Source organism: Lolium perenne, chromosome 4 (genome assembly GCF_019359855.2).
Source record: "Lolium perenne isolate Kyuss_39 chromosome 4, Kyuss_2.0, whole genome shotgun sequence".
NCBI classification, from domain to species: domain Eukaryota; kingdom Viridiplantae; phylum Streptophyta; class Magnoliopsida; order Poales; family Poaceae; genus Lolium; species Lolium perenne.
In genome coordinates this window covers 343,677,828-343,694,983 of record NC_067247.2, presented here as the reverse complement: position 1 = coordinate 343,694,983, position 17,156 = coordinate 343,677,828, and the positions used below count along the sequence as shown (strand labels likewise).

Sequence of the window (17,156 nt, the reverse complement as noted above, 5' to 3'; positions counted from 1 at the left end):
CTGAAGTGACAGGGTTTGTAAATCCAGATTCCTCGACGTGCAGTTGACTTGGAAGCATCAATCATCTACCTCATTCTTGCTAGCGATGGCGGTATCACTTGTTGGAACAACTTTCTTCGATGTGCTGAAAGTTGAAACTTGGACCTAGTGGCCCGATTCCACAAAATCAAGCTCAATAGTCATCTACTAGTACTTACGCTCTGTGCGGCTGCGGTCACGAGCAGGTCGACCCCGGATTCGGAGTTCCAAACTGTATTCCTGGCTGAGAACTGGATATTGCTGATGTAATGTCTCAAATAAGTATCTTTAATTACACGACAACACCATTAGCGGGGATAGCTCAGTTGGGAGAGCGTCAGACTGAAGATCTGAAGGTCGGGTGTTCGATCCACCCTCACCGCATTAGTAAGTTTTGCTTTTAAGTGAATCGTTTATTTTTTTTTAGATCACGACGCCAATCTGCCATTTTCAATTCAGGAGCAGATACTCGGCCCAGAAGCAGTAGAGCTTTCGGTCCGGCCCAGAGCTGCAACATCCTGGGCCTTGTCAAATGTTCAGTTCAGCAAAGGTTTGACGAGTTTCATATGAGAGTTTCCCAGGTTTGACCCTGATTCTAACTTTCACAGAACTCAATGATGGAAGATGTGCACATGGACGGAGAAGGCCTTGGCTGTGCCGGTGGTGGCACCAGCGGCGGCCCTGCCCAGACCCTGTCTCCTGGAACTCCTTTCTCACCGCGTACGTGTCACGCCGCATGGAGTCTCCTCCGAGCCATGTACGGGCAGGGTGTCGCTGCCAACACCTTCGCCCTCGGCTCAGCTCTCCGCTCTGCTGCTGCTGCCTCACGGTGCCCTGCTCTCGGCACCCAGCTGCAGCCTGCAGCAGCTCGCTTTCAAGTGCGGCCTCAGCAGGCGCCATGCTTGGTACCACGTAGTTGGTATGCATGCTAAATGTGGCCGCATTTGGTATGCTCACCGTGTGTTTGATGGAATGGCGGAGCGGAACATCGTCTCTGGGAATGCTCGGTTATGTTGAATCTGGGAAGGCGAAGCAAGCACTAGAGGGAGGGAGGGAGGGACGGAGGGAGATGTGCACATGTGCTTTGATTCTTTACTGCTCAAGGATACAGTCTCCTGGAATTCTATGTTAACTGGGTACTCACAGCACCGTATGAGTGCTGATGCCCTGAGATTCTTCATCTGTATGCATTCAGCAAATATTAGAACTGATGAGTATGTAGACAGATACAGTACATGGTTCAATCATCCATTCTGGGTTTGCTTCCACTAGTTTTGTTTCCAGCTCACTGATCTTCATGTACTCTAAGACTGGTATTCTCGATGATGCAAAGCAGTCTTTTGAGGAGGCAGATAAGAGTAGCTCTGTGCCCTGGAACTCTATGATGTTTGGTTATGCGCAGCCTGGACAGGCACAAACTGTGCACAACCTCTTCAACGAGATGGTGGAACAAAAGGTTCCTTTGGATCATGTTAACTTTCTGATTTCTAGTGGACGAAGATTCAGAAATTCTCAATGCAATGGAAACTAGGTATGGAATTCCTCTTCTGATGGGAAGCATTATGTGTGTGACATTGCATTGATATGTATGGGAGGGCTCGGCAGCTTGACAAAGCAAAAGAGCTCATTGACTCTATGCCATTTGAACCAGATGCCATGGTGTGGATGACCCTATTGGGTGCTTGCAGAATCCATCGGTATATGGAGCTGGCAAGTGAAGTGACGAGCCATCTTTTAGTGGCAGAACCTAGACAGCATTCAACCTACATTTTCCTCTCCGACATCTACTCTGGTTGGTAGAAACTAGGGTTCTACCGGGGCGAGGGCGTAGGTTGTAGGGGTGGAAGTGCTGCTAGCGAGAGGGAGGAAGGCGGCGCTGGCGGCAGGGCGCCGTCGCGGGCGCGCGGAAGGCGGCGGCTAGGGTTTGGGCGGCGCGGACGGGAGAAGGCCGACTCCTCTGGGAGTCGGCAATAATGATATTGATTATTGCTTGATTGATTTAGTCTATTACAACTTGTATTTATAAGAGAACTTGCGAAACCCTAATCTGCTAACTAGGCTAAGCCCCTAACTAAGCCTGGCCGGTTGGGCCAGTGGGCCCCCTCCGGCGGTAGACCAGGCCGATCATAACATCTCTCCCCGCCTGCGCAAACAGCTCGTCCTCGAGCTGGTAATCTGGGTAATGCTGCTGGAACTCCTCGCGGGGCTCCCAAGTCGCCTCCTCCTCGAAAAGGCCCTCCCACTGCACCAACAAGTGCCAAACATCACGACGTAGTTGAGCGCGGAGCACCTTGGCCGGACTGGGCAGCAGACGTCCCTCGGCCGTCGGCGGAAGTGGTGGACGTGGCACCGCGATAGGGCTTCAGTAGTCCCACGTGGAAGACGTCATGAAGGCGGGCCCCCTCCGGCAACTGAAGTCTGTACGCCATGGTCCCAATCCGCTCGACGATGATGAAGGGCCCCGCATAGCGCGGACCAAGTTTACGCTTGGCACGCGGGTCGAAGGACTGATGAGAGCGGTGCAACAGGCGAAGCCACACCCAGTCACCCACCGCGTACTCAACCTCACGATGTCGCCCGTCATAGTAGTGCTTGGCGACCTGCTGAGCTTGGACAAGACGCTGCCGCACCTCGGCCAGCATCTCGTCGCGGGCGCGGATGAGCTCGCCAGCTGCCTCCGTCCGCGCCGTCGCTGGATCCACCGGTAGAATAGGTGGTGGTGGCCGACCGTAGACCACCTCGAATGGCGTAGCGCGCAGGGCAGAGTGGTAGGAGGTGTTGTAGCAGTACTCCGCCCATGCAAGCCAATCCACCCAAGCGCGCGGACGATCACCTGTAACACAGCGCAAATACATGGCGATCACCTTATTGACCACCTCGGACTGGCCGTCCGTCTGAGGATGGAACGCCGTGCTGAACCGAAATTGGACCCCAGCCATGCGGAAGAGGTCCCGCCACACGTGCCCCGTGAACACCGGATCTCGGTCGCAGACGATGGACGAGGGAAACCCGTGTAGGCGGGCCACAGACGTTGCCGTGTAGGGATGGCCAAGCGCGATGAAGTGGGCGTACTTGGAGAAGCGGTCAACCACCGTGAGGACGACAGACTTGCCGCCCACCCTCGGAAGGCCCTCGATGAAGTCCATGGAGATGTCCGCCCACACCTGCGAAGGAACGTCAAGCGGCTGCAAGACGCCAGCTGGGCGCAAAGTCTCCGTCTTGTTGCGCTGGCACGTCTCACACGAACGCACCCAATCCTGGACCATGGCCCGATCGCCAGGGATGTAGAAGTCCGCGCGAAGATGGTGGAGGGTCTTCTGGACACCCTCATGACCGGCGGAATGCGCCAAGAGCAGCACCTGGTGGCGGAGGTCATCATGGTCGGGGATGAACACGCGGCGCCCGTGGAGGAGAAGGCCGTCGATGACGCGCCAAGGGTCGTCCAGCTCGCCCGCGTCGAGCTGCTGTCGCAGACGCTGTGCATCCGGCGTGGACACCGTCGCCTGGCGGATGCGGTCGAAGAGGACGAAGGAGGGCCCCGAGCGGATGCAGAGCAGGCTTCCGTCCGAGGCTCCCTCAGTAGCGTCAGGATCGGCGTCGCGACGGGACAAGGCGTCGGCCACCGTGTTGAGGCGCCCCGGACGATACTCCACCGTGAAGTCGAAGCCAAACATCTTGCTGATCCACTGGTGCTGGGGCACCGTCGACAGCCGCTGGTCCAAGAGGAACTTAAGGCTGTAGTGGTCCGTACGTACGCGGAACGAGCGCCCCCATAGGTAGGGACGCCAGTGGCGGACAACCTGAACCAAGCCAATGAGTTCCTGCTCGTACGCCGCAAGCTTGAGGTGGCGTGCAGCAAACGGCCGGCTGAAGTAGGCGAGCGGCCCGTCACCCTGGTGAAGGACGGCACCGAACCCCGCCCCGGAGGCGTCGCAGTCGACGATGAACGGCTTGTCGAAGTCCGGCATCTGGAGGACGGGGCCCGTCGTCAGGGCCCCCCTTGAGGGCCTCGAAAGCAGCGGTAGCCTCGTCGTCCCAAGCGAAGGCCTCGTGCCGCAGCAGGCGCGTGAGTGGCGAGGCGATGAGGCCAGAATCCCGGATGAACTTCCGGTAGTAGCCGGCGAGGCCCAGGAACCCGCGGAGGGCGCGTGGTGAACGCGGCGTCGGCCAGGCGGCGACCGCCGCCACCTTGTCCGCATCCATCGCCACCCCGTCGGCGGAGATGACGTGACCGAGATAGGCCACCGAGGTCATCGCAAACGAGCACTTCGAGCGCTTGAGGTGAAGTCGATGCGCTCGAAGCTCGTTGAAGACGATGGCGACATGCTGCAGGTGCTCCGCCCATGATGCGATATAGATTAAAATATCATCGAAAAAAACCAGCACAAAACGACGTAAGTATGGGCGAAGGACATCATTCATCAGGGCTTGGAAGGTCGCGGGCGCATTGGTGAGGCCGAAAGGCATCACCACGAACTCGAAGTGACCATGGTGTGTCCGGAACGCCGTCTTGGCGATGTCCTCCGGGTGCATGCGCACCTGATGATAGCCTGAGCGGAGGTCGAGCTTGGTGAAGAACCGCGCGCCATGGAGCTCGTCAAACAGCTCGTCGACCACCGGGATCGGAAACTTGTCCTTGAGCGTGAGGGCGTTGAGGGCGCGGTAGTCGATGCAGAAGCGCCACGTGCCATCCAACTTGCGCACCAATAGCACCGGCGCGGAGAACGGGGACGTGGAAAACCTGATGATGCCCGCCGCCAACATGAGCGCGCACTGGCGCTCCAGCTCGTCCTTCTGCAGCTGAGGGTAGCGGTATGGGCGCACCGCCACTGGCGCCGGCCCTGGGAGCAAGTGGATGCGATGGTCACACACTCGTGGGGGCGGCAGGCCCTGCGGCTCCTCGAAGATGTCGCCGTGCTGCTGCAGGAGGTGCGTCAGGAGGGGGTGCTCGGCGTCGTCAGCCCCAGAGACGAGCTGGAGCTGCGGCGCGGGGGAGGCGCCCCCCGAGACCCTCCCAGCGAATGTGGCGTCCCTGGCGCCAGAAGGTCATCGTCAGGGCGTCGAAGTCCCAAAGGATGGGTCCGAGCGTCCGCAGAAAGTCGACGCCAAGGATGAAGTCGAAGCAGCCCAAGTCGATGCCGGCGCACGTGATGACGAAGTGCTCGTCGCCGATGGTAAGGGGGATGTGCTGGACCACCCCATGGCAGTGGAGGCGGTCACCGTTGGCCACGGTCACGCGGAGGGTATCCCCACCTGTCGGCTGTAGCGCGAGGCGGCGCATAGTGGCGGCGGGGAGAAAGTTATGCGTAGACCCCGTGTCCAGTAGCGCCACCAGAGGCTCGCCCTGGATAGTGACCGGAAGCAGCATCGTCCGCTCGTGACGGATGCCGGCGAGCGCGTGGAGGGACACGACGAAGGCCGTGGCAGCCGCGTCGGTCGGCCCGGCCATCTCGGACGCCGCGGCAACCGGCCCGGTCGTCGGGTCGCTGATACGTCTCCGACGTATCGATAATTTCTTATGTTCCATGCCACATTATTGATGTTATCTACATGTTTTATGCACACTTTATGTCATATTTGTGCATTTTCTGGAACTAACCTATTAACAAGATGCCAAAGTGCCAGTTCCTGTTTTCTGCTGTTTTTGGTTTCAGAAATCCTAGTAACGAAATATTCTCGGAATCGGACGAAATCAACGCCCAAGTTCCTATTTTCACCGGAAGCATCCAGAACACCCGGGAAGGACCAGAGGGGGGGCACTGGGCCCCCAGACCATAGGCCAGCGCGGCCCAGGCCCTGGCCGCACCGCCCTATGGTGTCGTCGCCCCTTCGACCCTCCTGCGCCGCCTCTTCGCCTATATAATGCCCCTGGATCGAAAACCCTGATGCGTTCGACGAAAACCACAGAAACCTTCCAGAGCCGCCGCCATCGCGAGGCCAAGATCTGGGGGACAGGAGTCTCTGTTCCGGCACCCTGCCGGAGCGGGGAAGTGCCCCCGGAAGGCTCCTCCATCGACACCGCTGCCATCTCCACCGCCATCTTCATCACCGCTGCTGCTCCCATGAGGAGGGAGTAGTTCTCCATCGAGGCTCGGGGCTGTACCGGTAGCTATGTGGTTCATCTCTCCTATGTACCTCAATACAATAATCTCATGAGCTGCTTTACATGATTGAGATTCATATGAGTTTTGTATCACTACTATCTATGTGCTACTCTAGCAAAGTTATTAAAGTAGTTCTATTCCTCCTGCACGTGTGTAAAGGTGACAAAGGTGTGCACCGTGTTAGTACTTGGTTTATGCTATGATCATGATCTCTTGTAGATTGCGAAGTTAACTATTGCTATGATAATATTGATGTGATCTATTCCTCCTACATATGCATGAAGGTGACAGTGTGCATGCTATGCTAGTACTTGGTTTAGTCTTTTGATCTATCTTACACTAAAGGTTACTAAAATATGAGCATTATTGTGGAGCTTGTTAACTCCGGCATTGAGGGTTCGTGTAATCCTACGCAATGTGTTCATCATCCAACAAGAGTGTAGAGTATGCATTTATCTGTTCTGTTATGTGATCAATGTTGAGAGTGTCCACTAGTGAAAGTGTAATCCCTAGGCCTTGTTCCTAAATACTGCTATCGCTACTTGTTTACTTGTTTCTTTGCGTTACTCTTTTGCAATACTACCACCATCAACTACACGCCAGCAAGCTATCTTCTGGCACCGTTGCTACTGCTCATATATATTCATACCACCTGTATTTCACTATCTCTTCGCCGAACTAGTGCACCTATTAGGTGTGTTGGGGACACAAGAGACTTCTTGCTTTGTGGTTGCAGGGTTGCATGAGAGGGATATCTTTGACCTCTTCCTCCCTGAGTTCGATAAACCTTGGGTGATCCACTTAAGGGAAAACTTGCTGCTGTTCTACAAACCTCTGCTCTTGGAGGCCCAACACTGTCTACAGGAAAGGAGGGGGAACGTAGACATCAAGCTATTTTCTGGCGCCGTTGCCGGGGAGGAAAGGTAAAAGGTACTCACACTCCGGACCTCGGCTACCAAGCTATTTTCCGCCGTTGTAAGTACTCAAAGCTATTTCCTTTAGATCCTGCAATTGCAACTTTTTGTTTCTTGTTTACACTAGTTTGGCATAATGGACAAGAATGATCTTCTTATTCTATTTCCTGATTTAAAACATGGATTGTTTGATGCGAAAATTAAAAAACCTATGGAATCTTATTTGCATGCTGGTAGTAATATTAGTATGAACGCTTTGAACACCATTGTTGATAATAATATAGAAAGTTCTAAGCTTGGGGAAGCTGGTTTTCATGATCTTTTTAGTCCCCCAAGCATTGAGGAGAAAATTTTCTTTGATGATACTTTGCCTCCCATATATGATGATTATAATGATAGTGGTCTTTTGGTGCCACCTACTATGGAGAGTAAATTTTGTTGTGATTATACTATGCCTCCTACACTTGATGATAATAATAATGATAGCTACTTTGTTGAATTTGCTCCCACTACAACTAATAAAATTGATTATGCTTATGTGGAGAGTAATAATTTTATGCATGAGACTCATGATAAGAATGCTTTATGTGATAGTTATATTGTTGAGTTTGCTCATGATGCTACTGAAAGTTATTATGAGAGAGGAAAATATGGTTGTAGAAATTTTCATGTTACTAAAATGCCTCTCTATGTGCTGAAATTTTTCAAGCTATACTTGTTTTATCTTCCTATGCTTGTTACTTTGCTCTTCATGAACTTGTTTATTTACAAGATTCCTATGCATAGGAAGCATGTTAGACTTAAATGTGTTTTGAATTTGCCTCTGGATGCTCTCTTTTGCTTCAACTACTATTTCTTATGAGTGCATCACTAAAACTGCTGAGCCCATCTTAATGGCTATAAAGAAAGAACTTCTTGGGAGATAACCCATGTGTTAATTTACTACAGTACTTTGTTTTATATTTGTGTCTTGGAAGTTGTTTACTACTGTAGCAACCTCTCCTTATCTTAGTTTTGTGTTTTGTTGTGCCAAGTGAAGCCTCTAATCGAAGGTTGATACTAGATTTGGATTTCTGCGCAGAAACAGATTTCTATCTGTCACGAATCTGGGCTGTTTTCTCTGTAGAAAAATCAGAAAAATATGCCAATTTACGTGCGTGTTCCTCAGATATGTACGCAACTTTCATTAGTTTTGAGTTTTCTGATTTGAGCAACGGAAGTATTTATTAGAAATTCGTCTTTACGGACTGTTCTGTTTTGACAGATTCTGCCTTTTATTTCGCATTGCTTCTTTCGCTGTGTTGGGTGGATTTCTTTGTTCCATTAAACTCCAGTAGCTTTGAGCAATGTCCAGAAGTGTTAAGAATGATTGTGTCACCTCTGAACATGTGAGTTTTTGATTATGTACTAACCCCTCTAATGAAGTTTATGAGAAGTTTGGTGTGAAGGAAGTTTTTAAGGGTCAAGAGAGGAGGATGATATACTATGATCAAGAAGAGTGAAAGCTCTAAGCTTGGGGATGCCCCGGTGGTTCACCCCTTCATATATCAAGAAGACTCAAGCATCTAAGCTTGGGGATGCCCAAGGCATCCCCTTCTTCATCGACAAATTATCAGGTTCCTTCTCTTGAAACTATATTTTTATTCGGTCACATCTTATGTGCTTTGCTTGGAGCGTCTGTATGTTTCTTATTTTTGTTTGTGTTTGAATAAATTGGATTACATCATGCTTGTGTGGGAGAGAGACACGCTCCGCTGGTTCGTATGAACACATGTGTTCTTAGCTCATAGTATTCATGGCGAAGTTTCTTCTTCGTTAAATTGTTATATGGTTGGAATTGGAAAATGATACATGTAGTAATTGCTATAAATGTCTTGGGTAATGTGATACTTGGCAATTGTTGTGCTCATGTTTAAGCTCTTGCATCATATACTTTGCACCCATTAATGAAGAAATACATAGAGCATGCTAAAATTTGGTTTGCATAGTTGGTCTCTCTAAGGTCTAGATAATTTCTAGTATTGAGTTTGAACAACAAGGAAGACGGTGTAGAGTCTTATAATGTTTTCAATATGTCTTTTATGTGAGTTTTTCTGCACCGGTTCATCCTTGTGTTTGTTTCAAATAAACCTTGCTAGCCTAAACCTTGTATCGAGAGGGAATACTTCTCATGCATCCAAAATACTTGAGCCAACCACTATGCCATTTGTGTCCACCATACCTACCTACTACATGGTATTTCTCCGCCATTCCAAAGTAAATTGCTTGAGTGCTACCTTTAAACAATTCAAAATTTATCACCTCTGATTTGTGTCAATGTTTTATAGCTCATGAGGAAGTATGTGGTGTTTATCTTTCAATCTTGTTGGGCAACTTTCACCAATGGACTAGTGGCTTCATCCGCTTATCCAATAATCTTGCAAAAAGAGCTGGCAATGGGATTCCCAGTCCCAAATTAATTAACAAAAAAATAGACACTCCTCCATGGTATGTGATTGTTGGACGGCACCCGAAGGATTCGGTTAGCCATGGCTTGTGTAAGCAAAGGTTGGGAGGAGTGTCATCATAATAAAACTAAAATAAAAATGCACTCCTTCATGGTATGAGATTGTTGGCAGGCACCCGAGGATTCGGTTAGCCATGGTTTGTGAAAGAAAGGTTGGAAGGAGTGCCATCCAAAAATAAAATAAAATGGGAGACGCTCTTTGAAGGTTTGTCTGGCAAGGGGGTTAGAGTACCCGCTACCATTCGTTGACAACAACATACACCTCTCAAAACTTTATTTTTATGCTCTCTTTATGTTTTCAAAATAGAAGCTCTAGCACAAATATAGCAATCGATGCTTTTCCTCTTTGGAGGACCATTCTTTTACTTTTATTGTTGAGTCAGTTCACCTATTTCTCTCCACCTCAAGAAGCAAACACTTGTGTGAATTGTGCATTGATTCCTACATACTTGCATATTGCACTTATTATATTACTCTATGTTGACAATATCCATGAGATATGCATGTTATAAGTTGAAAGCAACCGCTGAAACTTCATCTTCCTTTGTGTTGCTTCAACACCTTTACTTTGATTTATTGCTTTATGAGTTAACTCTTATGCAAGACTTATTGATGCTTGTCTTGAAGTGCTATTCATGAAAAGTCTTTGCTATATGATTCACTTGTTTACTCATGTCATATACATTGTTTTGATTGCTGCATTCACTACATATGCTTTACAAATAGTATGATCAAGATTATGATGGCATGTCACTCCAGAAATTATCTGTGTTATCGTTTTACCTGCTCGGGACGAGCAGAACTAAGCTTGGGGATGCTGATACGTCTCCGACGTATCGATAATTTCTTATGTTCCATGCCACATTATTGATGTTATCTACATGTTTTATGCACACTTTATGTCATATTTGTGCATTTTCTGGAACTAACCTATTAACAAGATGCCGAAGTGCCAGTTCCTGTTTTCTGCTGTTTTTGGTTTCAGAAATCCTAGTAACGAAATATTCTCGGAATCGGACGAAATCAACGCCCAAGTTCCTATTTTCACCGGAAGCATCCAGAACACCCGGGAAGGACCAGAGGGGGGGCACTGGGCCCCCAGACCATAGGCCGGCGCGGCCCAGGCCCTGGCCGCGCCGCCCTATGGTGTCGTCGCCCCTTCGACCCTCCTGCGCCGCCTCTTCGCCTATATAATGCCCCTGGATCGAAAACCCTGATGCGTTCGACGAAAACCACAGAAACCTTCCAGAGCCGCCGCCATCGCGAGGCCAAGATCTGGGGGACAGGAGTCTCTGTTCCGGCACCCTGCCGGAGCGGGGAAGTGCCCCCGGAAGGCTCCTCCATCGACACCGCTGCCATCTCCACCGCCATCTTCATCACCGTGTTAGTACTTGGTTTATGCTATGATCATGATCTCTTGTAGATTGCGAAGTTAACTATTGCTATGATAATATTGATGTGATCTATTCCTCCTACATATGCATGAAGGTGACAGTGTGCATGCTATGCTAGTACTTGGTTTAGTCTTTTGATCTATCTTACACTAAAGGTTACTAAAATATGAGCATTATTGTGGAGCTTGTTAACTCCGGCATTGAGGGTTCGTGTAATCCTACGCAATGTGTTCATCATCCAATAAGAGTGTAGAGTATGCATTTATCTGTTCTGTTATGTGATCAATGTTGAGAGTGTCCACTAGTGAAAGTGTAATCCCTAGGCCTTGTTCCTAAATACTGCTATCGCTGCTTGTTTACTGTTTTACTGCGTTACTACTGCTGCAATACTACCACCATCAACTACACGCCAGCAAGCTATCTTCTGGCACCGTTGCTACTGCTCATATATATTCATACCACCTGTATTTCACTATCTCTTCGCCGAACTAGTGCACCTATTAGGTGTGTTGGGGACACAAGAGACTTCTTGCTTTGTGGTTGCAGGGTTGCATGAGAGGGATATCTTTGACCTCTTCCTCCCTGAGTTCGATAAACCTTGGGTGATCCACTTAAGGGAAAACTTGCTGCTGTTCTACAAACCTCTGCTCTTGGAGGCCCAACACTGTCTACAGGAAAGGAGGGGGAACGTAGACATCAGTCGCCCTCCTCTACGTCGACTGTCTCCAGGTAGAAGAGGCGAGGGCACACGTGACCGGGCGTGTATGGGTCGTCGCAGTTGAAGCAGAGTCCCAGGCGGCGGCGTTCGAGTTGCTCCGCCGGGGTGAGGCGGCGGAACGTGCGTGTAGCCGCGGGGGCAGGGCCGGTCGGTCCAGGTGGGGCGGGGCGGGTGGCGGCCGCGGCTGGAGGAGGAGGCCGGGCGGCGCGGGTGCCGCGGGCCAGGGGCGTCTGCTGAACCGCCTGGGCGCGACGCTCATAAGCGCGCGCGTAGTGCATCGCCGTCTGGAGGTCCCGCGGGGCCTGTAGCTCGACATCCACGCGGATGTGGTCCGGGAGGCTGCCAATGAAGAGCTCGGCGCGCTGTTGGCCCGTCACGCCGGGCACATGGCATGCGAGGGCCTGGAAGCGGTCGGCGAAGTCCTGCACCGTGGTGGTGAACGCCAAACGCCCAAGTTCCGCCAAGCGGCTGCCGCGGATTGGAGGGCCGAAGCGGAGAAGGCAGAGCTCACGGAACCGGTCCCATGGAGGCATGCCACCCTCGTCCTGCTCCAGGGAGTAGTACCACGTCTGGGCGGCGCCGCGGAGGTGGTACGAGGCGAGCCACGTCCGGTCCAAAGCCAGGGTACGCTGTCCCCGGAAGAACTGCTCGCACTGGTTGAGCCAGTTGAGGGGGTCCTCGACGCCGTCATACGTGGCCAATTCCAGCTTGGCGTAGCGTGGGGGAGCGAGGCCGGTGGCGCCCTGGGCGGGGTACTCCGCGCAACCAGCGGACGGCTCGGCGAAGCGGGCGGGCGGCGGGTCCGGGAAGGACGGGCGCGGCGGGTCCCCGGCGGTAGTGTAGACGGGGGACGGCGCCGGTGCGGCCGAGTAGATCGGCGGGGGCTCCGTCGCGGTCACCCACGCTGGGAGTCGGGAGGGCGACGGCGGGAATTGGACCCGCTGGATGGGCACACCCCGGGACGGCGAGGCGGGGCCCGTGGCCGGGGGCCGGCGGCCAGACGCCCACGGCGGCGGCGGCGGTGAGGCCGGGTAGGGCTGTCGGCGCGCGCCGAGTAGGCGGCGAGGGTGGCGACCGGGCCGGCGTAGTCATCCCCGCGTGCACCGATGAGGTACGGGCGGATGCCCCGGACGGCGGTGGCCAGGTCGCGGATGGCCGTCGACAGCTCTTGCCGGCGAGAGGAGGGGCGGCGCCGGCGACATCTGCGTGGCGCCGCGGCGCCCGTGGAGGGCGGCGGCAGATGCGCGGCGGCGGAGGAGGCCGGCGGCGTCTCGGAGGCGGCGGCGGTGGCGGCGGTGGGCTGGCTCGAAGACATGGTCGTAGAGGTCTCTGATACCAAATTGGTAGAAACTAGGGTTCTACCGGGGCGAGGGCGTAGGTTGTAGGGGTGGAAGTGCTGCGAGCGAGAGGGAGGAAGGCGGCGCCGGCGGCAGGGCGCCGTCGCGGGCGCGCGGGAAGGCGGCGGCTAGGGTTTGGGGCGGCGCGGACGGGAGAAGGCCGACTCCTCTGGGAGTCGGCAATAATGATATTGATTATTGCTTGATTGATTTAGTCTATTACAACTTGTATTTATAAGAGAACTTGCGAAACCCTAATCTGCTAACTGGGCTAAGCCCCTAACTAAGCCTGGCCGGTTGAGCCAGTGGGCCCCCTCCGGCGGTAGACCAGGTGGGCGACGGCCTAGGGCCCAGGCCATGAGAGGGCCCTAGATTGCGCGGTTCCTTTTACGGCTGAAGAAAAAAACTCTAGCACAGGTGACAGTTCCAGCGAACGTAAGGGCATCTCCAACCGCGCGACCCAAACCGCGCCCGCGCGTCCGTTTGGGTCGAGCCGGACAAAAACGCGGCCCAGCGCGGGGACGCACCGCAAAAGCGGACGGCCGCGGCGTCCGAAACGACGCAAACCCGGCCCAAATCTGGGCTAGGTTTGCGTGGCCGCGGATGGCACGCGCCGTCCGCTCGCGTCCGTCGGTCGCCTCGTCTCCCTTGGGCCCACCCGTCGGTGACCAGGGAGACTATTAAATGGGGATCGGAGGGGATCCGGCCCTCCACTCCGATCCCCACTCCACTCCCCGAGCAAAACCGCCGCCATGGCCCCGAGCGACGGTTCGCTCCCGAGCGAACGACGACGAGGCGAGCGGCCGGCCGCCGTCGTCCGCCGGCGTTGCGGCCGTCGGGGAGGAAACCAACGCGGCCTCCACATCGGAGAGGCCGCCCGCGGCGGTGCGGCATTGCCGCAACCGCCGCCTCTCCTCCTCGAGCCGAAGCCGGAGTCCTCGGAGGAGGACCCGGACCACCGCGCCGCCCTGATGATCTCGGCGGCGGAGGAGGAGGCGAAATGGCCGCACCTCCATGCGGCCATTCGCACCTCCGAAATGGAGGAGGCGGCGCGACGGGAGGTGGAGGAGGCGGAGGGCTGGGAGCTCTACGCCCAGGCCCTCCAGGCGCGGCGGGAGGAGGAGGAGGAGGCGGCGCCGCGGGAGGAGGCCAGGCGCCGCGCCGGCGACGAGCGCCGCCGCCGGGGAGGACGAGCGCCGCGCCGACCAGCGGCGCCGCCAGAGGCTGTGCGCCGCGCCTGGCAGGAGAGGCAGCAGCGCCTCAGGGAGGAGGCGCTGCTCCGTGCGCCGCCGCAGCCGCGGGTGGCTCCGGACCCCCACTCGCCGTGGGAGGAGGCCCTATGGTCTCCGTGGCCGGAGTCCCCGGCGCGGTCGAGCCACAACAGCGCCTCGCCGCCCGGGGACGTCGACGACGTCGCCGACGACGCCCACAGGGGCTAGGCGACGCACCGGCGGCCACCGCGCCGCCGACCAAACCCTAATAGAGGGTTTTTAAATATTAGTTTAAATTTAAAAGCCCATATAGGGGCTTCTTTTGTTAGTTTTAAATTCGCCCAAAATAGGGCTATGTACAAATTTGCCCAAAATAGGGCATATGTTCAATATAATTTCGTTTAAATTCGTATTTTTTTTGTTTTCCTGTTTATACGTTTTTTGCGATGCGTCCGCACGTTGAGCGCAGTGCGCGACCCAAACGGACACGCCGTCCGCGTGTCCGCGTATCCGCTCGGCCACCCAAACGGCCCAAATCGGACGGCCCAGCGCATCCGTTTGGGTAAGATACCTTAAGCACGCAAGCGATCCATCCGATCGGTCCATCGCATCGGGAGTAGTTCCACTACAGCGAGCGATGGAGCTAGACCGTGCGAGTGATTTCCTAAAAAAATAATTACACAAGCAATCAGAGTGAGGCGTGGTTCATCTGTTCGTCTCTCTCCCTCGTATTCGTACGCCTCGCCTGGTCGCCTTGACGTCTCCTTCCTCGTTCCTCGTCCTCAGTGTCATAGGCGGCGCTGCTCCTCCCTGCTTGATCGCCTCGCCGATCGGCAGACGGCCAAGTCCATCGGGAGTCGATCAGTACTTCACGCAATCACGTCGAGTCGCCGACATGCCCTGTCATAGTCCATGATCTCTGATCTCTGGTCTAATTTTTTGTCTAAAATCTATAATTTAATCCCAATTAGGGTTCTAATTTCATGTAAATTTCTTTGCCAGTAATAGGTGTTAAAATGCCAAAATAATTGTTAGGTTCTGCGAAAAGGACTAAAATAAAGAGAGCGAATTTGTGTATTGAGTAGTAAAGAGGTGTTTTAAATAACTATTTTTCAGCAAAAGTAGTGTTAATATCAACAACAATAATCAAAGGCAAATATCTGATTTGAGACAATATTATGAGGATAATACAAATGCAGATCTTGAGGTCAATGAATAATCATCGGATAACTATGTAGTTGTGCATATTATATATTAGCTTTAAGGGGCCTTTTTGTCGACTTCGCCCTAGGGCCCCGAAAAATATACAGCCGGCCCTGCAGGCCGGTCATAACACTGGTCTTGAGATGTGGAGTGACAGAGCAATAGTGCAGAGGGCAATGAAGAACAGAGGCTTAAGCAAAGTCCCAGGTTGGAGCTGGATCGAGGTGAATAACGAGGTGCACTCTTCAATGCGGAGGATAGGTCGCACCCGAGGATGTATGAGATATATGAGATGTTCAGTTTGCTGTTTCAAGTGGCAAAGATTTTCTCTTGTGAAGATGATGAGGCTATAATGGCAATTTCCAGTTACGCATGACTTGTACCTTTTATTTAGCCCATTTCCTCAGATATCTTCATACTTATCCTGACAGTGGTATGCCATTGCTTTTTTATGGTACTTCCTCTGTTCTCTAATATAAGATGTTTGGACAAACGCACAGATGATGCCGAGGCTCCGCGGCCTCTACGACCCAAGCAAAGTCAGCAGCGGTTTCACATCAAAAGAAAAGAAGTCAGCAGCGGCTTGTCAGTTCAGATGTCACTTCCACTGAATTTTCTTCAGTTCCGTAACTCCCGCTGTTTAATTGCTGCAGGTAGACGTTATGGTCATGATCGCCGCAGCATAGCCTTCCGGCAACGTAGTGGCCGCCGAGTCGGAGCGAGCGCATGCGAGCTGGGTGGTGCTACACAGGTAACTTTGACAGTCTTGACGGTGCCACACTAGCTTATTTTCTTCTATATTGGCAGTTTAATCATTTGTTGTTGTTCCTGGTGGTAACCCCTAATTGACCAATGCTGTGTGTGTGTGTGTGTATGTGTGTGTTGCATTTCTTCAGGGATGTGAAGCACGAGGAGAGACGCGGCATGCAGGTCATCATGAAATGCTCTTGGCCCAAAGTTGCCAGGCTCAATCTGGTGAGGTCACCCGAGAAAGAGCTGGAGGAACCATCTCCTCCTCTTCCACCGCAGCCCCAGCTGAGTGATTCAGATGGCGAAGCCGCAGGCAATGTGGAAGATGAGGAGACGGTTTCAATCCGAGGCCCCGAAGTGATGCCGAGCTGCAGCCCGGAGTCGGAAATGCCGTACGGTAATACTGATGATGGAACATCCTCTGTTTCGATATTAATAGACCCAAGGGCCAGCAATTTCTGACTGAATGGGTGAGTTCACCCAATAATTTATCAATTACTACTACTGTATTAATTTTTATTCTAGACTTCTGTTTTGCTGGTTAATGATAGTGTGATAAGGACCTATCATAGTGGTATGAAACTATGAATAGACCAAGACAGTAGTAATAGTTTTCAGCAACTCAAGATTGTGCACAAAAATAAGAAGAGGTAAACTTTGTCCCTGTAAATGTAATTCCCTGTGTTTTTTTTATTTTATATTGGTGCCCCTAGTGTTCAATTTGTAATGCTCTTTTTTTTATCATCTCCAACAAATGGGTCTGACCCATTGCCGCCCAATGTTTGTAATGTTGTCCAGCCCCACCAGTGCAAGAAGTAGAATCCTACCATAGATATGCAGATTTTCCATTTGGTATCATATAGCTATTTGACTTATTATTACAAGCCAATTTAATATGAAGGACTTGGTTTTGGTAATACTTCTGCAAACAGTAATCGGTAGACAGAAAACATTTTCGTGCTATGCTTTTCTGAGTAGCTTCCTGCTTGTAATATAGATTG

At 52.5% G+C, this 17,156-nt stretch overlaps 1 non-coding gene and 1 pseudogene across 1 annotated transcript; both read left to right on the top strand.

Annotated features, from left to right (window-relative positions):
* Positions 1-329: 329 nt before the first annotated feature.
* TRNAF-GAA (transfer RNA phenylalanine (anticodon GAA)) lies at positions 330-402 on the top strand. The gene has a single exon. It is a non-coding gene; the product is annotated as a tRNA-Phe (tRNA).
* A 693-nt stretch (positions 403-1,095) lies between these two features.
* LOC139830263 (putative pentatricopeptide repeat-containing protein At3g25970) lies at positions 1,096-15,781 on the top strand (annotated as a pseudogene).
* The last annotated feature ends 1,375 nt before the right edge of the window (positions 15,782-17,156 follow it).